Below are 6,593 nucleotides of genomic sequence, written 5' to 3' on the forward strand. Positions count from 1 at the left end.
AACAATTCTCCCCTCATGAGGAAAACAGAGGATGTGGAATAGAGATGAAACTATGGCATCCATCTCATAAATCCAATTCCTTCCTAAGAGGAGGTTGTAATCCAGGTTGGCATCAACGATTTCTACCTCAATATTAACGACCTTTCCTCCAACACATATAGGAAAAGCCGGGATAATTCCGTGTGGCCTATGAGAATGACCATCAAATGCTGTTAAGAGAGTCGGTGAAGGAACAACTGAAGGTGATCCAATGGCCTTCCAACATGACATAGACATTACGCATGTGGAAGCTCCCTCATCTATAACTGTTCGAAAAATATTGGTTTTTCGGTAAGTAGACTTTATCTGGAAAGCCATATGGTGAGGAAGTCTCTTTTTGACATTCAACATATCAAAAGTGAGCACTAAAGAATTTTTTGGATCTACTGCCCTGATCGCCGAAAGCAAAGCACTTCCCTGACTAGGACACGACTGGAGTACCTCCATGCAGGCATAGCGCAAGGACTTTGTGCTAGATCTTCTACAATCGAGTAGTTCTAGGTTGCCCTAGCATTAGGGTTAATGGTTGAGTGCTTTGCGGAACCTTTCGGTATCTGAGGTAGAGACTCAACAGAGGGTTGCTCAATATGAAGTGGGTTTGTAGTTTTGGGAACAGATTTACCCTTAGATGTTTCCGTTTCACCATAATCGCATGCTTGTGTGGCAACATCGACATGAGAGTTCATAGTATACACATTTGAGGAATTTTCCCCTTCTTGGTTGCCCCCTGCAGAGGTACCAGCATTCGAGTTTGCGCCAGCAAGTAATTGCTACCATTGGGGAAAAGGGTTAGTTAGGACAACTTGGGAGCTCGAAGACCCTTTGTGCACTAATAAGCGCTGGGCATATTGAATCTTGGGGCAGAGGTGAGTCAAATGATCTCCATTGCATAACTTGCATTGAAATTTAACCTTCTTTTTGGACTCTTTTCTACCCTCACCGACACCATTGCCGGGCTTGTTTGCATTACCCTTCCCTTCCTGGTTCTTCTTCTTACCTCGTCCCTTCTTCTTCCCATCAGATTTTTGATTTCCTTTGGGGTTAGAAGCCTGGATGGCGTTAATGGAGGTAGGTTGGGAGGGTGAAGGTGTAGACAGTGTTGCCTGGTTAGAAGAAGCAGTTTGTAGAGACAACTGTTGCAATTGGTTCAAAAGGTTCACCGTATTTGCGTCAATTGATCCAACTATACCATCGGCGTGAGGGATTGGCTTTGGTTTGGATAAATCAACCTTAGATCTAGGAGCATCAGGTAGAATTTTTTGAAGAGTCCCAGACTGAGAATATATCAGTTCTAATTGCTGGGCTCGAAAAATAGCCCGCTCTTCCGAATAAACACCGGAAAGAGAAACATCCTTGGAGATCTCAGGTTGTAAGGATTTGAGAAACCATTTGAGACAAAACTCTGGTGGAATTTCAGCTTTGATAAGCCTCTTTCTCTGTCTCCATTCCTGGATATGATTTGAAATGTGCGTTGCCATGTCTTGATGAAAATTGGCCAGAAGCTCAATTCTGGCTTCATAGCTGACATGCAACTGAAAATGGTTCAAGAAAATATTAGCCAAATCAGTGAAAGAAGTAAAGGTGACCCCTGGCAACTCTATATACCATTTGGCCGCATTCCCAGCTAGGGTGAGCTGAAATAACCTCAACCCGATCGAATCATCTATCAAGGAGTTGGATGAGCACCATAAGTGGAAAGTGGTCACATGGTCTCCCGAGTCTTCACCATTCTTCCCTTCGAATTTTGGAATATCCGATGGAAGTTCAGTTGAGACTGGAGGCCAAGTTGGATTGTACCTAATTGGATCATTCGTAAATTTAGTCAAGTTTGGCAAATTAAGCGCGTCCAAAAACGAAAGTCATGGAGGACCTTGGGAATTCCATATGAAATGGGCGGGGTTCCCGTAGGTCTGAAAAGAATGCCCTGGACTTTGAAAGGCACCAGGCTGCCCGAAGTAACTCGTAGAGCCTACTGAACCAAAGGGTGATCCTTGTGGTCCAGCAAAATTCGGAGTTTGACCAACTCCTGCCGAAAATCCTCCGTAACCAGTGAAGTTACCCCCTAACAAAGTATTCAAAAGGAGATGACAGCCCCTGATAAGGGTTCCAAGCATTAGCAAAGGGAATTTTTTTTTGAAATGAATTAACCGAGGAATACATCACATTCCCTTCTTGGCCAGAAAATTTATTTCCAGCTCCTATCCCACTAACCGCAGGGTTTGTCCAACTCTGAAAGGGGTTACTACCTTGACTTGTAAAAGGAAAAGGCATTGACCCTAATGTTGGATTGGAATGTGGTATATGACCACTTCCAAATGGGAAACCCTGAAAAGAAGCCGATCCACTCATCATGGATGTATAGGCAGTTGATGGTATATTCAAAGGAACTGAAGGAATACCTTGAGAGGGCATTCCAAAAGGGAAAAATCAAAACTGGATGCATTAGCTTGAGAACTTCCACTCATCGATGGAATGGAAGTAGACCCAAATAAGGATGTGCTAGGAGTGTTAGAAGGGATGGAAATAGTTCCTCCCCCTTGCACAGATATGGGAGTCTGCATGCTCGCAAAACTCGTCATGGATGCCATGCTTCCAGCAGTGGTCATTGAAGGGATAGATGTATGTGGACCTGGGCTCGAAGGCCTATGAGTCGGAGTTCCAATGTATAACAAAACGTCTGGATGATCGGGAGGAAGAGGAGAATTTAGAGCTGCAACAGACTCTGAAAGATCTTCTACTTCAATACTATCTTCCGACTGGAAGAGTACTCGAGAAAGAACTGTTGTGTTCCTCTCTAACTTTGTGCTAGGACTAGCTCTATCTTGTGAACTAATGCCCCCAAGCAAAGGATCAATCTCTGATGCACCTACTACCATTGGTTGGAAACCACTGGTAGAATCGCTCCTATGCCTTCTAGGAGAAGGCTCTGGACTCGTAGGTGAAATCCCACGAAGTCTCCGAGACCGTTGAGATGGTTGGTCAGCCACTTTGAATTATTTTTATAAAATCTACTTAAAGACTCAAAAAAATTAAAATCTAGGCCGACTAGGAGCACAAAACACTCACTAAAATGTCCCTAAAGATATCATCAATCAAACAACTTCCAAGTATTTCCACTCCGGGTGATTAGGACCAGACACCAAAATACAAGAAAGTTAATAATAAGGGCCTTCCAAAAATAGACTGGGGTAATTACGCCCAAGGCCTACTAGCAAAGGTATCAGAGGTAGTTACGCTGACCTCTAGACAACAACCTTTGCCAGTGCAAGCCCCCAAGCTTTGTAAGGGTGCCCTCCAGAAGTATTGTTGAACATGATACAACGTCAACCTCAGGTGCCACGGGATTACCCTCCACAGCCACATGTGTGGATTCCTAGGATAGGCAATTATGGACACCAACTCGTATCAGAAGTTGGGCGGAACAGTCATGAGGTAGAATCCGAAAAGTAAGAGAGGGGGTATCCCTCGTCCTTATCTTCATTGACCCTCGTGCTTTACTCCCAGTCACGGAGCTTTCCCGGTCTCCCTAACGCTATTGGATTTTGCCCTTTAATCAGACTTCTATGTTTTACAATTTAGAGCAGCCTTGGAGAGTTTACTCGCCTCTCACCTAATCAAAGGCCCTAAATAAACCTAAACTCGTTGGTGTATTCTGATGACAATACAAAAATTTCTAGTTTATTTTATTAAGCACTTGATTTTAAATAGATATTGTTTTAAGTCAAAAGGATAAATGGAAATGAAACCAATGGTGTTTGTATGACGCAAAAGAAATTAATGAAAAACTAACTTATATGAATGCAATCGTTTGTTCTTCGATGAAAAGAAATTTCTACTTGGGTTCTACGAAACTTCTATAAAGAAAAAACTTTTTCTTTTCTTTTCTTAAAGCACACTTCACACACAAAAACTAAAAAGACTATTGATGCTTTAATAATGCAAAACTACCCTAATGCAAGGTGTACATGAAGATGCAAGATCCTAGATTACTCTAAAAAGAACGAAAGCAATTGTTTATAACTTATTAATAAGCCAACTTAAGTGTTTGAAAAGAATACAAATTTTGAATACAAAATCTTCTCCAAACAAGAAGGAAAAATCCAAAAAGATCACAATTCACTTTCAAAAAATCAAAAGAAACCAAAATAAAACTTGGAAAAAGAAGACAAAAACAATGTTTTTTAAGAACCTTTCTTTTTCAAGAAGCAATGAAAACAACCTTTCGAAAGCACTCTAAATGCCACCAAAGACTCAAAGACCAAAAGAAGAGCACAAGGAAACTTTGCAAGTCACAAATTTGACAACGAATGAAAACTTGAACAAAAAGGGCTTGAACTTGTACTAAACGACCCAAACGACAGCAAAGATCTTTGACAAACTAACCAAGAAGTCAGGAAAGAAACACTTTCAAATTTGTCAAAAAAAACTTTCAAAAAGCAAGAAAAGGTGTAAGGCCATGAAATGACGGAAAGCAAAGCAAGTAGACCAATAATCGAGCTTGACACTAAGATTGAAAACAATCTGCTGTTCTGGAGGACCAGAACAATCAAGAACCTCTATAATAAGTCTTGTGTGTCAAAACACAAATCATAAAACTCACTCAAAAGAAAACCTAGGCCAAAACTTTTCAAAACGGAAGAGAATTCAAAACAGTAATCTCACTGAATAACAAAATTCTAAAAGACCAAACAGACCAAGAAACAAATATTTCTGGGCAGAGAGATTTGAAAAAACAATGCAAAAAATGGTATACGCGACTGTGTTCAAGCACAGAGGCGTTTACACGTGCTTATGATAAAGGAAACTCACGTATATGCGGGTTCACTTCACAGAAACAAGCATGTGTACGCTACTGTAAATAGACTAAAGTGCGTATACAAAGCTTTGCAAGAAAAATAAAAAATAAAGCTAGATAAAAAAGATCAGACTTAAGGTCTGAGATTCTACTGGATCAAACAATACTGTCACAACAAGCAAACCAAGAACTGAGCCCTGATTGACATTGAACAACACAAACTAGGAATAAAAGGATTGTTATCCCCAACGGAGTCTCCAATTCTGTTATGGGAATAAGTACCCTAGGGCTTTGGGTTGGAACCCCAACAGAGCAAGAGCAAACTACAGTAAGAAACACTCATATAACTCAGGCAACATTCTTATATAAATAAACTATGCGATAGCGACCATACCCAGATGTCCTTCGTTTGGGTAGTTCCAGCAGGGTTCAAACCCTCTGCAACTCTTGATGATCTTCGAATCTGCAAATAAACCAATTGGAACATACATAGCAGCATATAGATAAAGCATTTTAATGAAACTAACTTTATATCATATAAGAAAATGATTAGTTATACATCAAAATAACATTCATAGATGAATTACAACAGTATCTGATGCATAAAAAAAGTTAATCTCAGGAACAAGACATTGTTTCTTTTTATTGTAGAAAGTTATAACTAACACGGAGAGAATTCACCTGAGTCTTCTTCTTCCAGCTCCAAGCGGAACTATCCTCTAGATCCGTCCAGTCCCAGTCTTCAACAACCTCCTTCCATAACCAATACCATGATATCTCAAGCAAGTGGGAGAATATCAACACTCAAGGAAACAAGGGTTTCCTAAAACTTGGGGAAGTGCTTGAAGCACAGGGATACTTCAGACTCAGTCAGGGATAATCTCAGTATAATAATTCTATCTCTTCTCCTCCTTAAGGCCTTCCCATAGAAGTCTATTTATACTTCTCCCAATTAGTTTTTTAGTTGGGAAACAGTTGGGCCACGGGCAATAAGAGGTAATCAACAGGTAAAAACTGTGAACTCCACCCATAATTAAGGAAATTTATTTTTTTAAAGTGTTTTAACACATATACGTGGGTTGGGTATTGACTAACCCGCGTGTACACGCTTTTATCTCAAGGAAAAGTAGCGTACAAGGAATAAAACATTGTTTTTAAAATATTTGGACCAAGTCTGGAAGGAGGGTTTTGCCCTATGCCATAAACCTAGCATAAAAAATACCAAGGGTGGTAAATGGAGCTATAACATTAGACCTACTTATGGTTTTGTGCATGGATTTCGCACTTGGTTTTGGGCATGATGGTTTTCTGTCCATGGTATTTTGTAAATCTGGTCAAGGGAACTACGATTATGTTCTATTCTAGGGTTAATGGATTGGGGTTTATGGATGCTTCGACATGTGTGTGTATATATATATATATATATATATATATATATATATATCTATTGTAACATTGAAAGGAACATAATGAAAAAGCAATCTGGTAGCCCTGGTTTTGGGATCCAGGGGAAAATCTCTGTGTTTATTTGTTTTATGTTTTATGCTCCGCCATTGTTTATTTTCTATTTTTAGAATTCGTATTTAGGTAATTTCTATACAGGGTTAAAACCTACATTGATAATGTTGATGGAGCAATATACTTTGTAGGCAAGTCAAAACTCAAGCCATCAAGGCTTGGCACCATCAGGCTTAAACTGCCTAGTCTTCTAGACTTTCTTCTACATGATGTTTTATACCTCCTGGCATTGAGGAGAAAA

This window comes from Pinus tabuliformis, chromosome 5_1 (genome assembly GCF_031772625.1).
Source record: "Pinus tabuliformis cultivar Carrire ecotype Pingquan chromosome 5_1, CPIR1, whole genome shotgun sequence".
NCBI classification, from domain to species: domain Eukaryota; kingdom Viridiplantae; phylum Streptophyta; class Pinopsida; order Pinales; family Pinaceae; genus Pinus; species Pinus tabuliformis.